Source organism: Branchiostoma belcheri, unplaced genomic scaffold, assembly GCF_001625305.1.
Source record: "Branchiostoma belcheri isolate BF01 breed outbred unplaced genomic scaffold, Haploidv18h27 scaffold103, whole genome shotgun sequence".
Taxonomy (NCBI): Eukaryota; Metazoa; Chordata; class Leptocardii; order Amphioxiformes; family Branchiostomatidae; genus Branchiostoma; species Branchiostoma belcheri.
Window position 1 is genome coordinate 151,107 of NW_017802414.1, and position 23,390 is coordinate 174,496.

At 40.3% G+C, this 23,390-nt stretch overlaps 1 pseudogene; it reads left to right on the forward strand.

Moving 5' to 3' along the window:
- LOC109475167 overlaps positions 1 to 21,996 on the forward strand; it is a 22,135-nt pseudogene extending 139 nt beyond the window's left edge.
- Positions 21,997 to 23,390: the final 1,394 nt, after the last annotated feature.

The window sequence follows — 23,390 nt, forward strand, 5'->3', positions numbered from 1 at the left end:
TAATAGTATGTTTATCTGAAGTGTAACCGACACTGTTAATTGCTACCTGTTTGGAATTGCCTATGTTCTTGTTGTGAGGGCTAGCCCTTTATAATAGCCTCCAGCTAGTTGGGCAGTCCTGGCTGTATTTATATGCCTTATACAGTCCAATACATCAAATCAAATCTAATAACGATGGTTTACAAAATAAACAGTGGATATGCAATATATGGACATGTAAGGGGAACAAGGTAACTGCTATTCTAATTTAATCTAATTTATTCTATTCAACTATTCTTGCCATGCTTTAGGGGTTATAAATAAACGACTTGCCTCTGTATCCGCAGGATGCCCGGATGTTGACCCTACTTTGACCCCATGGAATCCTGGGCACGACACTAACGCGCAGGTGGTTGTGGGTAGAGGGCAGAACTACTTGCTTCAGTCATCAGCCACATTTCTCTCACTGGAAGTCTATGATGGAGGTAAATTATACTTTCGTTGGACTGTTAAAAGGAATGATTATTTTGTACGTTTCGATGACTGTCTTTCAACCTTTCTCAGGGCAATTCTGACTGGTTAACCCTACCTAGACCGGGGGGGGGCTAAAAGTGCCCGCGGCAACTTTGATGTCACCTAGCGTCTGAACGGCTAGCCGTAGAACGACCAAACTTGGTGACTTTTCCTAAAATATTGTTGGCAACAATACTCTATCATTGGAATAAGATAATAATTTTTTGTGTTGCCATGGCAACGGGTTTCTGACAGGCATTTTTTTGCTAAATTTAGTACTTTTTGTTTCAACAATAGAATTTTATGGGTTTTATGTCAAGTTACTCATGGTTTCTAATATTAATAACATCCCATATAATTTTATGTAAATTTTATCATTAAATATGCATAATTTATGCTAATTTTATGACGTCATTGGTCAAAATCCAAGATGGCGGACCATATCATTAGAACAGGTATATACGGGTTATTTTCATTAAAATTTCATCAATACTTCCATTTCTTTTTACAAAAAAGGTTTAAATGAAGGTGTTTAGTATGTTTACAATGTATTTTAGGCTTTATCATGAAAAAAAAAACTATTTTTGAAAATTCAAGATTGATGATCCAAGATGGCGGATATCTTAAATATGCATGACGTCATTTTATGACGTCACCGGTGTTGCTATGGGCAACATAAGACTTAGTACACACTAATATTCTGTCATAAACACTTTTGGTAAAGTTATGTTGTATACCAGGGAGGTTTTCAGGGAAGAACCTATTTAGACGGTTTTGGCCAATAAAATCACATTAATGACGTCATAATGACGTCATATTACGTCATAACGACATAAAAATTGTAGATATGATAAATTTTCACTAGTACACCATTCTCTGAAAATTTGGTGGTCATACGACATACCGTTCGCGAGTTCTTATGGGGGGGTCAAAAGAGCCCCCCCCCGGTCCCCCCATGTCAAAAAAAGCCCGGTCTAGGTAGGGTTAACATCACACAAAACAAGGTGCCACTATTTATAGACGCGTTTGCAAATAAGCGAAAAATACCTACAAACGTACAGAAAGTTACATAGAACAGTATCTGCAATGCGGTCCCAAACGTACTTACGTGTTACGTAAGCTAAACAAAACACCTGTTATCGTATAAAACTAAGTCTTATTAGGTCCTCTTCACCCTGATAAAACTTTTAAAGAAAGAATACACCAATTTAGGCAAGATACATGTACCACAAGATTAGCTACAACTGTAATCACACCCGTAAACGGTAAAGGGCCATAAATGTCATATTATGAATGCCATGAATGTGTGGGGTCGTGTGACGTAGTGGCTCGACTCGGAACCAAGAGGTCCTGACATGCCACCGATCTTATTTCCTTGGGAAAGGCACTTTACACGACTTTCCTCACTTCGCTCAGGTGTAATTTAGTATTAGTATTGTATTGTCCCCTGTGTTGGCGGCATTAATATAAGTTGAAAGAAAACTTGAGTGTGAAGTCACCACGTCTTGTGATTATATGTTGGAATATGAAAAAAAAATATATTAGCTATTCTCTGTCTGTATCCATCTGTGCAGGCAGGGTAGTCTTTGCTGACTTGGGCCGGGACAGTGATACAGAGATAGTCCTGAGGGCACGTGCGATCACCGTGTGGAGAGATGGAGAGTTCCACATCGGCAGTGAGACGTGCCCGTACCAGGGGAAGGCCACGGTGTCCCTGTACGGCCGGAAGGACGAGCCGTGGAACAGTAAGGAGTTCCTGGTCATGGTAGGCGGGACATTGGAGGTCCACGGGCAGCACAAGCTGGCGTGGACACAGCTGACCCAGACAGTTCCGGCATGGGGCCTTCCTAAGGTGAGTCTTCAATTTAGTCCTGTCCAAAAAGTCAACGTACACTGATTTGATTTTGCATGTACGTTTTGAAATAATTGAACAGGGCAGCATGATCAATCTATTACTCAATAGTAGACAAAAACCTTTTCCCCCCTAGTTTCCTAAATCTTCGCGTGCCTTTAGAAACTTTATACAGCTCTGTGTGTCATATTGGATTACATAACAAATTCAGCCTTAGCAAGTACCATTCATGAATGGTATCCTCAAACGAATTGTTTTTCGCATGTTTTGCAAGAAAATAAGAAATTTCCTCCCGTGGTATCCAGTAGAAAAGTTGTAAAAGTAGTGTGATAGTGATATTATGCTAAGTCACCACGCTAGTGTTCCTTTTTGGACTTGCCGAAAACAGAAAGTCTTATTGGCAGAGATGCCACTTTTTTGCTTCAATTGTTTAACTCTTTATTTTATTAGGAGTCTTGATTTGTTTAGTCCATCTCATCTTTTTTTTCTCTAGCTCTCGAAAATATTCGGACTATGCTGAGGAAGTCATGCATAAAATGTAATTGTTATGGCCTAGCAATTAAAGACCTCCTTCTTACCATGAGACGAGTTACTACAACAGTGTTTGATTTGTTGTACACCAGGGTGGCTTTGCCTGGGACTCCGTTACTAGTCACAGGGGCCGGGGAATGATCGTGAACGTCATCGATGAAATCTCGGGGGCCGTGGTGGACTGGCGAAGTTTCGACACTCACGGCAGTTTCAACAACAGCCGCGATCTCGCGACTTTCATCGACCAAATACCGTCAGGAAAAATCGTGACGCTGCAAACACAAGAAGAGGCATCAGCCAGACTGGAGGCGACCGCCCGGGAGAAGATCAGGGCTTTGGGAAGCGTTCTGGTGGATTCCTTATCCCTTAGGTACAAAATTTTTACAAAGCTATCTTTTAGGAACAGGTCAAGTATCCATAGGCAATAAATATTCAAAAGTAATGATCGCATGTCAAACAAGGAATCAGAGTATTTTTAGACTTCTGCAAACTATTTAGTACGTTCACCCCATTCCCTGTCTGACCTTGTAACCACCTGACATTCTGCCAGTCAATCTTCTCCTAACCCAAATGCTGTCAACCTAGTATCAACCAGTAGGCGTAGCGGTAGCGTCTCCGGCCCAGACTCAAGAGGTCGAGAGTACGACTCCTGCCCGATGTGACCGTTCTTGTGCCCTTGGGAAAGGCACTTTACACGACTTTCCGTACTTCACTCAGGTGTAAATGAGTACCTAGCTTCGGTTAGGGACGTCCCTCGTACAGGACGTTAAATGGAGGTCCCGTCTTTGGGAGAGCCACACCCAACGCAAAAAACCCACCTCACTTATTGAAAAGAGTAGGAGACCATGCCGGTGTGAGTTTTTCAAACCTTACAGTCCGGTCTCAGGTTTGACATCTTGAAGAGGTAATAGTCACCTATTTTGTCAATCCTTCCACAAATGTGGTAAATCTTCATAAAACTAAATTTAAAAAGTTTAACCCAATTTCTGTGTCTGACCCTTTAACACCCTGTTATTCTAACTGCCTGTCAACCTTCTCTCCCAACGTGATGTCAACCTACTCTCATTTTTGCCGCATTTTCCGCGTGTGACCTGTTGACCTCATGTTATTTTGCCTGTCAACATTTTTCTAAACAAACAAACAAACAAATAAACAAACACTTGGTGTTAACTTAGTCGTCAGACAAACAGACAAGCAAACCCCAATCAATACTTTTGTACCCGGAAATGATGGCATTTTAATTTTTAACTAAACTACGGTACATTTTAGGCAACCTTGGGTCTTTGTTGGTGTGAAGGGAGAACCCAGCCGTGCAGTCGAGCAGAGGAAGTATTACGTAGGTGAGTACTGTCTAAAGGCATCCATTGCAGTTTTTAGGGCTTTAAGTCAATAGATCTAGTAATTTATTACATACTAAGTTAAAACCACACTATCCCAATGTATATTGACCCTCATGGAGCATAAATATTAAAACGTTCTGACAATGGTCACTACTGGAAGGGCCCCGGGCTAATTTTAGGGTACCACCCATAGAATAAAAGACTCATTGGGACTTGTTTCTGCAGTCTTCAATACTCAAAGTATAAAATACTGATTGAAATGTGCTAATGTGAAGTATTATGTGGCAATATCATGAAAATTGCCATATTCAGAATATTTTCAGTTTTGCTGCTCTGAAATAGCATTGGATGCCCCTTAGGCCATGTTGATTTGATGGATGACATCCACGCGCGCATGAATTTTCGGCCGTTTCCAAAAAAAAAAGAAAAGTTTTCAACCATACTGTAAATCGTACAAAACAGTTGTAAAATGAGCAAAAATATACCGTAAGTTACAAAAAAATAAGTAAAAACTATACCAATGTCGTAGAATGCCAAAATCAAACAAAAAAGACGAAATTGTAAGGAAATGAACTTGAAGATTAGATTATTCGCCAAACCATATTCTGTTCCATTTGTTCAACCCTCATGACCACGTAGATTTCATAATGAAAACAATTTTTTTTTTGCAAACCTTTTTTTTTATTCGCACGCGCGCATCAGTTTTGGGGCTCCCGTAGGATGTCATCCATATAATCAAATCGACATGGCCTTAGGCAGGGTCTTTTTCGGGGTGAAAAAAAATTCTCCTTCATTTGTTATTTAAGGATTAAACGTCACTGTTTCTGTGTGTTTCGTATGTATGTCGTGACATTTTCCGTATGTATCACATTCCAGACTCACAGACCACAGGCACCGCCGCTGTCACTACTACTTTTGATGCCTTCTTCGGCTCGTTTGACGTCACCGTCACAAGTGAATGGTTGGGAGGTAAGACATAAAGGTTGTTACTACTATAGTATAGTCCTGTCTAATAAGTATATACGGTCGTTCATAGTCCTGCCTGCCTATCTGCTAAGGCCAGGTACTAATCCCTTGTTCCCCTCCGTCTGGTTTCTCCAGCAAGTTCATAGTGATAATCGTTTATTTATAACCTTTTTTTACCTTTGTCATAAAGGATATGTTTTCGGTGGCGTCCGTGTGTATAGTTGTCTGTTGTGTTTCTGTCATCAACACAATAACTTGAAAAGGCATATGTGAATTGTCTTGATATTTCGTAGGTGGGTAAAGGCCTTGATATAATTAGATTGAGGGCACCTGGTGGCTTGTTATGGTACTGCAGCATTCCGGTCAATTTCAGGTCGCAGAGAGATCACAGTACACGCTCCCCCACAGCGGCCACTATAATTAAATTCGGCTTGATAGCGTATGTGTGTGTACTTGTGTCTTGGGAAAACATTTTCTATGTTCAAAGCATACTGGAAAGAGCGAAGTGATGAGTGTTTGTCGCGGTTGCAGAAACATTCCAACTGAGGTGTTTCTGCGTTCTCTCCGCGCTCTGGCAAATTTAGGCGGCAGAGAGAATGCGGCGAGAGCGCCGTCATGTGGAATGTGGGTATCGGGAAAACACGGCGTGAGTTTGGTGCCCTCTAGCAGCGAATGCTAGTTTTACAATGATATGATATAGTGAGCTTGCCTTAAAAAACAAATTTCATTATCACGCTACAGGAAGAGATCGGTGTACCTTTTCGGTGAAGAGTACCAGTAGTGAGTACGTCATCAACCTGAATGATGACGCTAGTTCCTGGCAGCCCGGGGACCACATCGTGCTGGCCAGCACGGACTTCAACATGGAGCAGGCGGAGGAGTTTCAGCTGGTACCGTGCGAGGAGTGCTCCGCCCACCAGGTCAAAATCAGCGGTAAGAAGGCTCCGTGTAGGGGATCGCATCAGTTGGCACCTTCGTGTAGGATAAAGACACCCAATACAATTCCAGGGTGGTATAACTCAATGCTTAAATTAATTTTCAGCTTATCAATAAACGAACATGAATAAATTGTATAGCATATCCATGCCCTAGGTAGGTTAACCGAAGTATATGGGTTGATACTATATTAAGTCTATATTCACGAGGTCTCTTCTCTCTTCTTAAATCATGCGAAGACAAATGTACAGAATATCGTACTGCCTAGATGACATAATGTGTTGAACAATGTTTCCTGCTTAATTTCGCATATTTCTGACCTTATTGTAGGCAACTAAAAAGAGAACTCCGCATGTCTATGTACAGTGAATATTCTAAAACAGGTGTGCTTTATGTTCTACATAGTTGTCGTTACAGAAAGTACAGATTTTGGCATTTAGAGAGGTTTTGAATAACTACTAACTTTAAATTGCTATAGGTGAAATTTAATGCGTTTAATGCATCTGCCTCTACCGAAACTTAAAACCTAATTTAGGCCACAGCAAGTAACTTTTATGGATGGCATCCTCCGCAGACTCCAAATCTAATGCGAGCTGGCAAAAAAACAAGGCGGGCCGAAAAAAATGTTCCTACATTTTGACTCAATCACTGTACAAATGGTTTTGATTCAGTAGAAACAACAGATATACACAGTCAACATCACATATCACTGCATCAAAGTAAGAAACAAAACATTAAACCAGAGCGTTTACTTGTCTCCTCTCTGCCAGACATCTTTGCCCGTTTTTGGCATGGTAACCACTGTCAAAAAGCAACACAATTTCTTTTTTTTTCCCGAAATCAGGCGAAAATTAATGCGCGCATGTCATGCATAAGAATTACTCGTTGTGGCCTTACATGTAATCCACTTCATGCACGTAGGTTACGTTCAGTACAACCACTTCGGCGAAGTGTCGGACGGTGTGGACTTACGAGGAGAAGTTGGTTTGCTGACCAGGAACATCAGGTTCCAGGGGGAGATGGAGGACAGCTGCTACGGCGACAACTTCTGTCAGTTCTTTGACTACGACACGTATGGAGGACATCTCAGGGTAATTTTTGGCGACGCCTCAGGGGGAAGCCTAATAGTATACTGTGTGCCCGCTTCAAGAATTTTAGCCATTGCACATGAATGTCCGTGCATGCGGAGTTAACATTTTTGTGTCCTCGAAAGTAACTTCATGCGTTTCAAGAATTAGCAATCACAGCCGTGTCATATCAACAGCTAAATAACACCAAATATTAAATAAGAATCAGTCGACATTGCAATATTATTTATTGCTAGCCTTGATTTAGCTACAAAATGAAATCATGCATCTAAAAAATATATTCTTTTGACAGCACGTCGGCAGAACTTGCAGCGCCTGTGCAGAACCTTGTATTTTCACGGTTTTCGTTGGGTTTTGGTCAATGTTGCATAAGAATTTTGCCTGTTGCAGAGGATATATTTTCCGACATAACATGTGGAAACTACAGACGAGATAATTTCGTTATATTCGCGACTACGACCTTGTACGAGACGTTCTGTCGAAGTGCTATGTACAATACATTACGGATTTCGCGCAGGTGCAGTACGTTCTGCCGACGTGCTTCTTTCGATCATATATAGTAATTCGATGCCTAGTCTATAAACTTCACTCCTAATCCAATTTGATTTGATACAACAGATCCTGAGAGGGTTCACAAATGTTCACCTGTCCGGTATCGAGTTTACCCGCATGGGTCAGCAGGTGTTGGGCACCTATCCTGTTCACTTCCACATGGTCGGGGATGTGGATGAGGTCGGAGGCTACAGCCGCCCTGCGTACGTCCGTGAGCTGTCCATTCACCACTGCTTCTCCCGCTGTGTGACACTTCATGGGACCCATGGACTACTGGTCAGTTATTGTGATATAGCCTTTATGGGAAATGGAGGTATTGTTATTTTTGTTGTGTGTTAATATGTGTGTGTGTTTGTACGTTTGTGTAGTTTTTTAATCGTTTATTTCAAATTTTATATACAAATATACATACAAATACATTGCTTACCCCTTTTACATCAAGTGTTCTAATTGTTGGCGCATATTTTGTAATCTTAAAGTTTCGTTTCGTACGATGTATTTAAAGATGTAATATTTAGCTAACAACATGCCTTTTTTTTTAAAGAATATCTGACGTGTGTCCATCAATGATATTTTTTCCTTACGTGTGTGTGTGTATGTTTTTTTTTGTTTCTGTATGTGTGTGTGTGTGTGTGTGTGTGTGCGTGTGTGTGCGTGTGTGTGTGTGAGAGTTTGTGTGTGTGTGTGTGTGTGTGTGTGTGTGCGTGTTTGTCTCCGCCTGACATTTAGGTCTGGCTGTAATATACATAGTTGGGTCCAAACTCTCACAACGGAGAAAGTCATTAATCAAGTCTATATCTTGTAGCCACCCTCCTGTTTTATGTTTTTTTTTTTTGTTATATGAATTTCTTGACTACGGGTGTTACGGGTGTTGGTTCCATTTTACAAAAAAGAAAGTCTTGTAGGCTGAATGGTGAATAAGTAAAGGACACTGTTACAGTCGCACAAGGTAAAATAATTCCCTGAAGGTCTGAAAACTTTTAATTTTTGTTATCTTTCGAACGCACTGTCGGTCGCTTCCCTGCCAAACCGACTCGACCCACACACATCCTATTCGTTTGGTAATTGCCAATGGGTAACGCGATAAGCAATATTGTAAGAACTAACTATGCGATGATTGTTTTTTTTTTTTTGTATACGTTTGCAGGTCCAAGACACTGTAGGATACGACACGCTGGGTCACTGTTACTTCCTGGAGGATGGCGTGGAGCAGCGTAACGTGCTGGACCACAACTTGGGTCTGGTGACGCGGGCAGGCACGCTGCTGCCCACCGATAGAGACGACAACATGTGCCGTAACATGAGGGACGCGGTCTACGGGGACTACGTTCCATCGGCAAAGGACTGTCAGTAAGTCTTGGCCTGCCTTTCTGGCTTTAGAATGCTCTTTTATAGCTTCCATGCAAAAAAAAAAAACGGGCCCCCAGTATTTCTTCCATAGATTCGTCATTTGAACCTTTGTATAGAAATCTTTTAATCCATATTCCCGTCATTCTATAACGTTATTATACAAAATAATACCTTTTGCAACAAACGACATATGTTCGCCCCCCCCCGCATTTTTTTTGGGGGGGGGATCCATGCGCTCGTGGATGCCATCAATATAATTCAAATCAACATAGCCTAACTGAAAGCCTGAAGTGGGCTGACCTTTATATGAGTCTGTAACTGGGGGATGAACAAACTGTCTTCACAGGTCTTTTTAAAACCCATGTAGTAATTTACAATCAATTTTGATTGCATGCATATCCCTGTTACATATAGTAATCAATACATTCATGATCTATTTTTCTCCCTTTGTGCATACAGAGGAGCAGCAACGTTCTGGATTGCTCACCCTAACAACAACCTCACCAACAATGCTGCAGCCGGATCTATGGTAAGGATTCTTCTCTCTTCTTCTTTAACCCTCAACAGTACACCTTCTCGGACTGATTAATCTGTACACCTGGGGTCCGCGCGGACCCCAGAACAGTTTTTTGCTAACGTTTAGAAATTATCAACATGCTACCAGCTCAATTGTTTTGCAAACTGATGTGGGAACCTCGGTGTCCACATTACATACAAAAACCATACATTTTGAACTTTTTCTATTTTTTGGTGAAGAAAAGAAGACAAGAAGAAATACCCGATTTTTAAACCCATTTCAGACTGAAGGGGCTTTTGAGGCCCAACTTTGATCTCAGATAGCGGCTAAACGGCTTGCGCTAGAAGTATCAAATTTGGAGACCTTTCCTAAAATGTCTCTGGAAAAAAGTTCATATTAGTTTAATACTAGTAAGTTGATGTTTTTTTGGCAACGGGTTTCTAGCAGGCAGTTTTTTTTGAAAATAGAAGTAATTTTGGTTTAAACATAAAAATTTTCTTAGTTTTATATCAAATTACACTTCTTTTCCAACATTAATAACAACTTACATAAATAAATATAAGTTAAATCATTTAATATGCATAGAATATGCTAATTTAATGACGTCATTGGTCAAAATCCAATATGGCGGACTATATTATTAGCTCTGACGTCATATGACGTCATAATTACACCAAAGTTATTAAAATTTAATTCTATTACTACACCATTCTCTGAAAACTTGGTAGACATACGATGAATGCAAAAAAAAACATATAAAAACGGAAATAAGGTAATGTATAAGAACGCCAGCGTATCCATTATGATCGAAAGCCGGCTGGGGTCCGCGCGGACCCCAAAAGAAAATCAGATATACTTTTTTTTATAAATGGTAGAAACGGAGTTTTCTGCACTGTATTGACAGACAACTTTGTGGGTGACAATTACCTAAAATTTCAGAAAAAAATCTTTAGAAACAAAAAATATATCACAGAATATATAGTGCTGGGGTCCGCGCGGACCCCAGGTGTACTGTTTAGGGTTAAATCATTATTGTTAAAATGTAATTATTTTCTGTTTCAAATCATAGACATTTGCTATGAGATTGACTGTTTGAATTCATTGGTTTATTTACAATTGTGACTTTTTCTCTAATTCTGTCTATAGATTATTTACAATGGCTCCTATAAGCAATAGACATCTTAATTGATATAGCGACAGTACTGAGCCGGTGGTAACTCTGGAGGATGGCACCCAGGCTACCAAAGCTCCACGACTCAAAACCTCAGTACATACGTACAGTGTCGATTCATAAATCCGCAAAAAAGCCAGCATGTGCCGGCCTGTCGTATATGTTGCTATGTTCTGCCCCAAATCCACAATACAATGTATCAGCTTTGCCTTTGTATTCCTGTGGTTTAGTAGCATTTTATATTTTTGGCCGGATTTTCATTTTATTTGCCCGCATGCACTAGTTTGGGGGTCTTCGGAGGATGTCATCCATAAAATTAAGTCGGTGTGGCCTAACGACAGAAACACAAACAAACATACATTCAAAGCAAAAAACTTGGGCACACGAAGGTAACATGAGTCTAAATCTGTCCATACTCCTGCAGTTTACTGGAATCTGGTACATCATCTATCATGAACCGACTGGCCTTTCGGTGGGCGCCCTCCCTCCAGACGAGGCATCACAGACTCCGTTGGGGCGGTTCTACAACAACATAGTACACTCCAACGGAAGGGTGGGTAATATACGATCCACTTTAAATGGACATTTTGTAACATTTCTTCACCAAAAATTGAAATGTTTAATTTTTAAAACGTCCTTCTGCGATTATACTGTTATCTGATCAATTTCTCGTCGACACATTTAGTACACAAATAAATAAGTTATTGAAGTTGATGCATTTCTTTTCTAGGACGGATTCATGATTGACCAAGGTGTAAAGACAACTCAGCCATCTCAAGATGCACCTGAGGAGTATATGTCCAGAACGAGTGCACGGTATTTTAATTAACGTTTCGTATAATAATACGCATGGAATATAATAGATTACAGTGTACGAAACTGTTTTCCAAGATTGAAACATAAATAATTAAGCAAGTAAACATGAAAACAAATCGTGTACAGCACCTAGGTTTTATTGCATTTTACATCTACTTTAGAGACATCTAGAGGTGAAATATTGGTGGATAAAATCAGCATTTCAGTAAGCTTTAGACACATATCTAGACTTCTTTGCCAGGGTAGTTTGGAAGGAGTTTGATATATATGTGATACCTATTGAATCGCTACAATTTATCTCGATCTATCTAAGCGTGCAGACAAAGAAAAAAACTATTCTTGTTTACACTACAGAAAACCTACAAATGTTTAGAAAATGTGTTGTATTGTTTACAAAAGAAACAATTCAGACATAATTATAGACAATAACTGTTATTATGTAGATTTTATTCTTGCTTACTCCCCACGCACGTTGTAGAACCCACCGCACTTTTCGAAAAGAATAGGGGTGCTTCCCGGTGTGAGTGGTTCAAACCTTACAGTCCGGTCTCACGCAGCTTGTACTTACATTTCCACAAATATTGGTTTGTTACGTTTATATAGTTTGTTTATTTTTTAAATTCTGTTTTCTTTTACCAGGGTGACCCTCTCAGTGGCTACTGCACTGCTTTACAGCGGGGCCCTGGCCTTGTTTGTTATGCGAAACAAACAAGTATTAATCATTAACCGTTTTCTCTGCAGGTACAAGCCTCATCAGAACGCCAACCTCCTGCAGCCCCGCGTGCCGGCCATGATCGAGGGTCTGATCGCCTACAAGAACATGGAGCACGGCGCCTGGGTCCGGGGAGGGGACGTCTGGCTTAACAAATGCGCGTTCGTACATTGCACTAGTTTAAATTGAGTTAAATGTTTGATCCAACACAAAGTATTATAACCTACAGCTTTTGACAATGGTCTTTCTGAGTAGAATTAGACAATGAGACTTGTCACGCGGCTTCTTTGAAGTGTGACGTTAAGACTGGGTCAAAGGTATCTGGTCAGTCTACTGAGAAAGACCAGAATGACTGGTTTAAAGCTCTAGGCGAGAGAACTTTGTGTTGGATCAATCCTTGGATGTAACTACCAATAGGGCAATACAGATGAACTTTTATGATAATACATAATAGTAGTTAGAGATGCATTTCATATTATTGGGATGCTACAAAAAGTTAAAATTTCTGGTTATTTTTATGCAAAGTAAGCAAAATCATCCCTACTTCATTAGAAATTAATGACACTCAGGAAGTGCAGATTCCAAAATATAACGCCCTAGAAGTTTATTTTTAAGTTGGATACAAAGCTATCAGCCATGTTTTTTTTTACATTCTCGTAGTTTGTGTGCACCCCGACAGGTTGTTTATGCGCCAACCATGAATGTAAGAAACGTAACATAATTGCACAAATATAGAAAACTGAAAGTAGATAATAATCACACGAATATTCTATCCATGAATGTAAGAAACGTAACATAATTGCACAAATATAGAAAACTGAAAGTAGATAATAATCACACGAATATTCTATCCAGTAAAATAATTTAATTTTTGCTAAAAAGTCATGCCACATCATGCCATTTTAAGGTGTGATAACATTCGTCATTTCACCATCGTCATTTCAACAATGACTAGCGATTTCAAAAAGTTCCGATCACTTGGACTTGTATACACTGTAACTATTGTATGTACTTTGTAATATATATGGTAGCCAAGGAATACGCGAATCTAATACTTCCATCGTTTTTCTTCTTTTTTCAAGGTTCGTTGATAATGGAAAAGGGCTGACAATGTCAAGGTACCCTATCAGTATTGTATCTACAATCGTTTTAAGCTCAGCACTCTGGATCTGTCGCTACGCCACAAGACCCAATTACACCACACAACCCCACTTACACCACACGATGAAACTTACACCACACAACCCCACTTACACTTCACGATCTCACTTACACCACACGGAACAACTTACGCCACACTCTCCAACTTACATCACACGATTAAACATACACCACACAACCCCACTTACACCACACAACCCCACTTACACCACACAACCCCACTTACACTACACAACCTCACGTACTACACGGCCCCACGCACATCACACGACCCTACTTTTGATTTTGTGATTTGACTTCTCGGTCCAGTGATGGCACGTTTCCCAGCGACGAAGGGTCGAGTCAGAAGGTCTGGAACAGCATCTTTGTCGGAGAGAGTGAGAACGTGGGGAGTGAAAGCGGGTCCAGTGTCTGGGGAACGGGAGGGGTCAACCCGGTACCGAGGAGCTGGCCTAAGGCGACGTGAGTTACGGTCTCGAAAATGTTTTTCTTTAATGTCTCGGCTCTTCTTTTTTTAAATTTATATGGTTACGTATAGCCAAGACACCAGCCGTTTTAGCTTAGGCCAGTTAGCTTTTTCTTTGTCGCTTTTCTGCACACAACAACAAAGGCAGAAGTTGAACGCACTGCAGCTAGAAGGTCTGCTATCTAGCCCTTGTCCTGCTGGCATTCCTGGCACAATAATTTTCAATAATTTCATTTCATAATTAGATCATAGACCCTCATTTTTTTTGCTCTGCAGTGGCATAGTTACTTCCGCATTTTTTGTATTTCGCTGCGGTGTGATGCATACAGGGTGTTATATAGTTGGTACTGTATGTTAGAACAACAATTGCTGTGCTCCGCAGGAGAAGGGCTAGGTTGTGGGCACGATTTGATTCAGAATAAAGAAGACTACATTGACGTTAAATATGTTTGCAACGCGAGCTTTGTACAAATAATTTAACCTCTGGCTACAACAAACAGAGATTGAAGACTTGCCGTGTACCTATAGAAATTTCCCGATGAGAGGCCTACAAGTTTACGACGGCCCGACCTTAGCTGAACGCTGCACATTCAAGAAATACGCCGCGGCTCCCGAGTACAACCGATGGAGCAGCGCGGTCGGGTTTTTCCTGAACAACGACGGACAAACAGCACCAAAGAACAACCTGACGTGGATCAAGTTTGAAGATGTAAGAAAAAAATTCTATTAGAGCAAGCGTAACACATATTGAACAGACCGCAAAGTTACGTCGTACGATATTGTCCCTTTTTTTCTTTTCACAATAGTGCATTTGTGATGTAAATTTTTTTGACACATCAAAAAAGTACATGAAATTTTGTATTGTCTTCTAGAACTAAAGATCTACCAAAGCTTAATACATGTCTGGATAACGTCATCTTACGTACATAGTATATGTATGCGGTAACAATGAAGGTTTAACTATTTTATAACATTCTTTAATGCATTTTCCTATTTGAACACTGTATTGGTTATCTCCCCTGAGAATAAAGTTGAATTTATCTATAGTATCTAACGTATTGAAATCAATTGAACAAGCGAAATCAATTAAAATCAATTGAATATCTGCTCATCATTGTATAGTGTACAATCCATTATAAAATGGTGCTCATTTTCAATCATGTATAAACCCCAGCTTGCCTTCAGCTTGTAACATTCACTTGGTAAAGACTAATGTTGCTTAATGAAAATATTTCAGGTTCAGAGCCGTGTGTTTCTTGGTGGTAGAAACCTGCCCTTTTTCGAAGGGTATGACAGAGATGGGGACAAGACACAGATCTTTCACGACGAGGATGGGAGTACCACCGGCTATCCTGACACCTATGTGGTGGGACAGGACAACTTTGCGGTGAGGACCCCAGGGTGTGTGGAAAAGCCGGAGTGGCGAGCCTACATCTGTAGTGGAAAGTACGCACAGGTGGGCAGATCTGAAGGGGTTTTGGTTGCACGATGGGCACTTGGGTGTATAGGTGTTGGATTGACAGGCAGAATGGCATGAGCTCATGAGGTCAGACATACTACATGTAAATTGGATGACCTTGAAAGTAGGTTGACAGCACGTTGGGGGGAATTTAACAGGTTAAAGGGTCAGATAAGAAAATGGGAGAAAACCCCAAATACATCTCTAAAATCTACGATTTCCTTTTTCTTATTTTAAATTAAAAGTACAATGTGCATGCGGCAGTAGTGTAGTAAATACTTCTACATACTAGATTAAAAACTCACACAAAAGTTCGGCTATGTAACGTTGTCACCTTGGGATATTTTGTACTAGAACTCCCTTATTCAGAGAGTGCACAATTAATTTTTGAAAGACATCCTGAGCAATTAGTAACAGTAATAACGTGACTTATGTACAGATGAACTTTCATGAGGATTGTTGTGGTTGATGTATACGGTACTAAGAGCTCGAGCTTTCCTTTTTGTCTTACACAGTTATTCATCCAAGCTACGCAGCCAAGTAACCTGTTACTTTCGCTTGTCCGTGACGAGTATCCGGATCATCCACTTGTTCTGAGCGGTACGGATCTAGGAAGCAGCGCCCAGCAGTACCAGCCTGCCGTGATGCTGGAGAAGACGTTACACTGTCCACTGGAACGGACATGCGCCGGATCAGATCATCATCTATCCTATCAACTTCAACAGGTACTTCAATTATTACAAATAGAGTACAGTGGTTACACAGATAGCACTTGCTAATATTGTGTACAAGAAATGGGGTGAATTTTAGAATGGGTTGACAGCACGTTGGTTGGGAAAAGGTTGACAGAAAAGCAGGAGGGCAAAAGTTCAGAAACAGGAAATGGGATGAGCTTGAATGTCACGAAAACCCTGAAGTCAGAAACCTTTAGATTTCTTAGTTGCAGCGGCTACCCGTGTTTAAATCTCAGGTATGTTATGGTACAGACGATACAATTGATAAAATATTGAGGCACTTAAAATATTTATTTCCACCACAAAACGGTTTAATGGTCCTTCCAGTGATACCACATTTAACCTCACGTTATATATGTTTCCCCACACATTGTATTATATTCAATTGCCCTTGACCTCTGATCTCCAAAACAGTATATTATTATCTTGATTGAAAATCTTTTATTATGCTCCGTACCTAAGTCTGTTGTAATTTTATATTGTTATTTGGTTGATTTTTTGCTTAATGTCGTACTTGTTAGTTTACTGTATTAGTATGTTTTATTGTGTATGTTTAATCTTTGTATTGTTTGGCACCCGAAATCAGTCATGCTGCCTGGGTGGCCAGTGTATTGTCTCGTTACAATTGAATTAACTTAAAAAAGAAATATTATCCCGATCCATAAGGCCATGTTGATTTGATTATATGGATGACATCCTCCGGGAACCCCAAAATTGATGCGCGCGTGCGAATAAAAAAAGTTTTGCAAAAAAAAGTTGTTTTCATTATGAAATCTACGTGGTCATGAGGGTTGAACAAATGGGAAAGAATATGGTTTGGCGAATAATCTAGTCTTCAAGTTCATTTCTTTACAATTTCGTCTTTTTTTCGTTTGATTTTGGAATTACGAGATTGGTATGGTTATTTTGTAACTTACAGTATATTTTTGCTCATTTTGCAACTGTTTTGTACGATTTACAGTATGGTTGAAAACTTTTTTTTGAAACGGCCGAAAATTCATGCGCGCGCAGATGTCATCCGTATAATCAAATCAACATGGCCGAACCGTGTTCCTACCGCAGCGGAGAGTGGCTCCGGCTCGGTCTCTGCTACCCTCCAGGAACCACATTCCGAGTGACGTACCAGCTGGAGAGGCGCGTGCCGTACTCTATAATCTTCCATGAGGAGCTGATCCACAATGTGTCGAGCGTGAACGCTGTCCAGGATGGGGACGGCAAGGCGTTCTACTTTGAGGAAAGCACAGGGTAAGATGAATGCTACTTTGGATTTGCCTGGTAAATTAAAACACCGCATAAGCGCTCTTAAAGGGGCTATGTGTAATATTTTGCACAAAAAAATAGAACTATTCTAATTGACGAAATCATGTAATTTCTTCCCCTTTTATATATTTTTTGCAATTTTTTTACATTACAGACATTCAAGGTTTGCCTTAAAACAGCCCGCATAAGGCGCACTTTATTTGTGGTGCCACCAAAAATTACATGGCTGACAAACATTGCTGACAGCTGTGTTTAAAAATTTCAAAGACACCCATATGGCGTAGGGCACCTCCACTTTATGAATGACATTTATTTGAAATTGAGTAGGGTTTATCCTACGTATCTTAAAGAAATAAGAAGAAAGTTTACTTTTTATATCGTCCTAATGTTATTTAATGCATGAAAACGAGGAGAGGATAGTACATTCTCCATGCTGTCCAGAATATTTTGATTTTGTCTGTTACTTTTAGGTTGTTCTTCGTGAAAGTCCGTGCTAATTATGATCGGGAAGGGCACAACTACTGTTCACACATGGGCTGCGAGAGGATCGTCATCACGGCCTCCGAGATAATCAATCTGGTCAGTGACTGTATGACAGCGGCGTATCCCAAGTACAGCCAGACGCCGACTGATACCGTCCCCATGCCGGACTTCCAGGGTGTGGTCAGCGACTGTGCTGGCTGCGGCGCTCCGGTGAGTTTGCTAAGCATTTCTAAAGACATCGTGATAGCCGACACATCTACTAGTAGGCTATCGTGACTATTCTTTAGACGACTTGAAACGCATTATTTTTAACAGTCACAACACTTTCTTCATATTTTTATCATCTAGAAGATCACCAAAAGATTGCATGTGCAGAACTTAGGGCTATTTTTTATCCACTGTCTTAACCCTAAACAGTACACCTGGGGTCCGCGCGGACCCCAGCACTATATATTCTGTAATATCTTTTTTGTTTCTAAAGATTTTTTTCTGAAATTTTAGGTAATTGTCACCCACAAAGTTGTCTCTCAATACAGTGCAGAAAACTCCGTTTCTACCATTTTTAAAAAAAATTATATCTGATTTTCTTTTGGGGTCCGCGCGGACCCCAGCCGGCTTTCGACCATAATGGATACACTGGCGTTCTTATACATTACCTTATTTCTGTTTTTGTATGTTTTTATGCACTCATCGTATGTCTACAAAGTTTTCAGAGAATGGTGTAGTAATAGAATTAAATTTTAATAACTTTGGTGTAATTATGACGTCAATAGACGTCAGAGCTAATAATATAGTCCGCCATATTGGATTTTGACCAATGACGTCTTCAAATTAGCATATTCTATGCATATTAAATGATTTAACTTATATTTAATTATGTAAGATGTTATTAATGTTGGAAAAGAAGTGTAATTTAAAATAGAACTCAGAAAATTTTTATGTTGAAACCAAAATTACTTCTATTTTTAAAAAAACTTCCTGCTAGGAACCCGTTGCCATGGCAACACAAAAAATATCAACTTACTAGTATTAAACTAATATGGACTTTTTTCCAGAGACATTTTAGGAAAGGTCTCCAAATTTGATACTTCTAGCGCAAGCCGTTTAGCCGCTATCTGAGATCAAAGTTGGGCCTCAAAAGCCCCTTCAGTCTGAAATGGGTTTAAAAATCGGGTATTTCTTCTTGTCTTCTTTTCTTCACCAAAACATAGAAAAAGTTCAAAATGTATGATTTTTCTATGTAATGTGGACACAGAGGTTCCCACATCAGTTTGCAAAACAATTGAGCTGGTAGCATGTTGATAATTTCTAAAAATTAGCAAAAAACTGTTCTGGGGTCCGCGCGGACCCCAGGTGTACAGATTAATCAGTCCGGGAAGGTGTACTGTTGAGGGTTAAAGAAGTAGTCAAACCTCAAAAACGCAAGCGTAATAGTAGAAGTATAACTTTTTCCAAACATTAGTTGTGTTTTTCCTAATGATGTAGTGTACCGTATAGCACATAGACCCTGTAAAAGCAATCACATGATTTTACAAATGAAGACCATATATTATGTTTTGCAAGAAGCAAAAATGGTTTATATTGAACGTTTGGCACAACCTGATCTTTTGGAAGTTTCAGTAAAAACATGGGTAGTAAGACTTTTAATGCGAGTACGTGGAATAACTAACTTTAATTTTTTTACAGGAGCCAATCGTCCATGATGACAACATGGAATTCCTGGAAGTGATCATCCAGTCGGCGGGGTGGCAGGAGATACAGCAGGGTCATACAACCTATATCGAGGTACTACTAATCTCCAAGCAGATCTTTGGGTGCCTGCAAAGACAGCATAAAATTGGGCAAGCAGTATCCATTTGCCAGACATTCACCATTTTGCTACCCACGAAGGCTTGTACGTACTGGGCCTGCGAGAAACCCATATTACTGTATGTGTTACGAGAGGACGTCTCATCTATAGATTAAATGTTGTGTCTGAAGAGATATCATCTGCATTTTTAGACAATAACAATGCACAATACAGCAACGTTGACCAAAGACCCAGAATAAGCCGTGAAAATCCAGGTTTTATGTAGGTTCAGTACGTTCTGCCGACATGGTATTTATAAAGTTCCTAAAAATGGGCATATTTGTGTATCGCATACAGACAATAGAGAGTTTTACAATTAGCATCGAACTTGAATACCATGGACTTGTCTCGTACGGTAGTGTTCCTGGTATGGAAGTGTTGTTTTAGATGTCTGCGTGGGCTGTGGATTCGTGTGTATATTGTATGGACAAAGTAGGTTGACAACACGTGGGTTGGAAGGTTGGCATAATGATGGACGAAAAGGTCGGGCATTGAGTGGTAAACTTGAGGATTGGTTGATAGCACATGGATGAACATGGATTGACTGGCAGAGCAAAAGGAGTGAAAGGTCAGACACAGGCAAAAAGGTAAACTTGGCAACCAGAATACGTACGTAACGTTGGTTTTTATAAAAGCCTTCTTTCAACATTTTACATTTATTGCCTACTAGTAACAATAGCAGATCTTGCGGCTGTTTAGTTGTAAGCAATCAGCATAGCAGTATACAGTAGCCATTGATTAATGCTTTTCTACCACAATGCGTGCTTAAAATTTTGCAAAGTATGCTCCTTAAAGAATTTAAACTATAAAAAGGTCATCCAGAATAATCATCACAAAACTTGCTACATTCGTTCAGGTAGACGGAGTCCGGTTTGGTGATAACTACGTTAGCTACGGATTCCTCGTCATCAGCGTTGACGCTCTGACTGGTGCAGTTCTGCAGGAAATGACCTTTGACACCCACAGCCAAACGGAAGCTGATTTGGCAATGGCCAACTTTATCCGAAACGACATTCCCCAAAAGTAAGTCACACATATACACACAACTACTTCCAAGTATGCACGTTCTGGGTAACTAAGTTGCGGGTCTGTGGCTTTGTTTGTCATAATTACTTGGATGGGAGATGTTGACAGTTGATTGCCAGCGAGATCAAAGCTAAAGTTGATCCATGCAGCACGTATCAGGTGTTTGTGTTTATGTTTATCTTCCTTACATGTGTGCTGATGTAAAAAAAAAAGTACGCTCATATGTTCTGTAGACATAAAACTTTATTATTAACTAATAAAAAAGCCGAACTTATGAAAACTCATTTACACTGTTTATTTTAAAATTCTGCTTAGTTTTGTTGATTACATGTAGTTGTAAGAACGTTTATATGTACATATACAACTCTTTCTGGTTCAAAAAAGAACAAAAAATAAAACTAAAAAAGTACCGCACCGTGCTATTGCCCACTATATGCATCTGTACAGTTGCAGATTGTAAGATGTCGTAACCTCATTTAAGAACTGCAGGAGTTGTAGCAGTGTACACAGCCATTAAAAAAAAACGCTACACAGTTCAGGAAAGGCACACATGTGCGCCTGTCAATCTCTGTTTTAAACTTTAAGAAACAGTAAAACCTGAATATAAATATGAAAACAGCCCTCATGTTCGGTAGCTGAATTGTGTGCTGAAACTGTAAAAGAGACGACAAAATCTCTACCCTAACATTGACGCTTCCACGACCCAATCAGTATATAATCATCCATAATTTTCTTACCTTTAAATTTCTCCAGCTGCATCGTTGTTGTTGCAACAAGAGATGAACCCGGGGAATATGCCACAGAGTGTCTAGTTGCATTGAAGGAGATCGGAGCTCAGGAGCCTGTAGATCCAGGCTATGGAGGTATGTTCTATCCGCATCTGTTAATGTCTTCACGTCTTCGATACTCTAGCTAACCCTTCTGTATAGTTTTTGGTTCCCCATCGGAAGTATTGGTTTAGGTGGTAGAGTTGTGGGTTTGTGTGTTTGTCTGGGAGGTGGAATGGTCAGGCACAGACTAGGTGGTGAACTTGAAGATAATGAAAAGTTGGTATAGTTTCTTAATGTATAAAAATGAAAGTTTGTCTCCGATTTTTGTTCTGTTTTATACTCGTAGGAAATTTCGCCATGGTTGGCTTTAAGGGCGCCGTGTGGCCCACCTGGATCAAGCAGGTCAACCTGCCGTCCGGTCAGGGTCCGGCACAGATCTACACCAGGATACCGCTCATGGGCTGAGGCACGGCCACATGAAAGAGTCTCATTATTCAACTAGAGTTCCACGGCCACTACACTGTCTTATCACTACACTATCTTATCACCACACTGTCTTATCACCAGATGGTCTTATCGCCACACGGTCTTATCACCACACGGTTTTATCACCACACGGTCTTATCATCACACGGTCTTATCACAAAACGGTCTTATCAACACACGGCCTTATCACCACACGGTCTTATCCTCAATCGGTATTATCACCACACCGTCTTATCACAAAACGGTCTTATCACGAAACGGTCTTTTCACCACACGGCCATATCTCCACACAGTCTTATCACCACACGGTCGCATTACCACACGGTCGTATCATCAAACGGTATTATCATCAAATGGTCTAATTTCCACACGGTCTTATCATCACACGGTTTTATCACAAAACCGTCTTATCACAAAACGGTCTTATCACAAAACGGTCTTATCAACACACGGCCCTATCACCACAAGGTCTTATCACCACACGGTTTTATCACCACACGGTCTTATTATCAATCGGTATTATCACCACACCGTCTTATCACAAAACGGTCTTATCACGAAACGGTCTTTTCACCACACGGTCTTATCACCACACGGCCATATCACCACACGGTCTTATTACAACACGGTCGTATCATCAAACGGTATTATCATCAAATGGTCTAATTTCCACACGGTCTTATCATCCCACGGTTTTATCACAAAACGGTCTTATCACAAAACGGTCTTATCACAAAACGGTCTTATCAACACACGGCCCTATCACCACAAGGTCTTATCACCACACGGTTTTATCACCACACGGTCTTATTATCAATCGGTATTATCACCACACCGTCTTATCACAAAACGGTCTTATCACGAAACGGTCTTTTCACCACACGGTCTTATCACCACACGGCCATATCACCACACGGTCTTATTACAACACGGTCGTATCATCAAACGGTATTATCATCAAATGGTCTAATTTCCACACGGTCTTATCATCACACGGTTCTATCACAAACGGTCTTATCACAAACGGTCTTATCAACACACGACCCTATCACCACAAGGTCTTATCACCACACGGTTTATCACCACACGGTCTTATTATCAATCGGTATTTATCACAACACCGTCTTACCACAAAACGGTCTTATCACGAAACGGTCTTTTCACCACACGGCCATAACACAACACGGTCTTATCACAACACGGTCGTATCATCAAGCGGTATTATCATCAAACGGTCTTATCACCACACGGTCTTATCACCACACGGTCGCATCACCACACGGTCGCATCATCAAATGGTCTTATTTCCACACGGTCTTATCACCAAACGGTCTTATCACCACACAGCCTTATCACCACACGGCCTTATCACC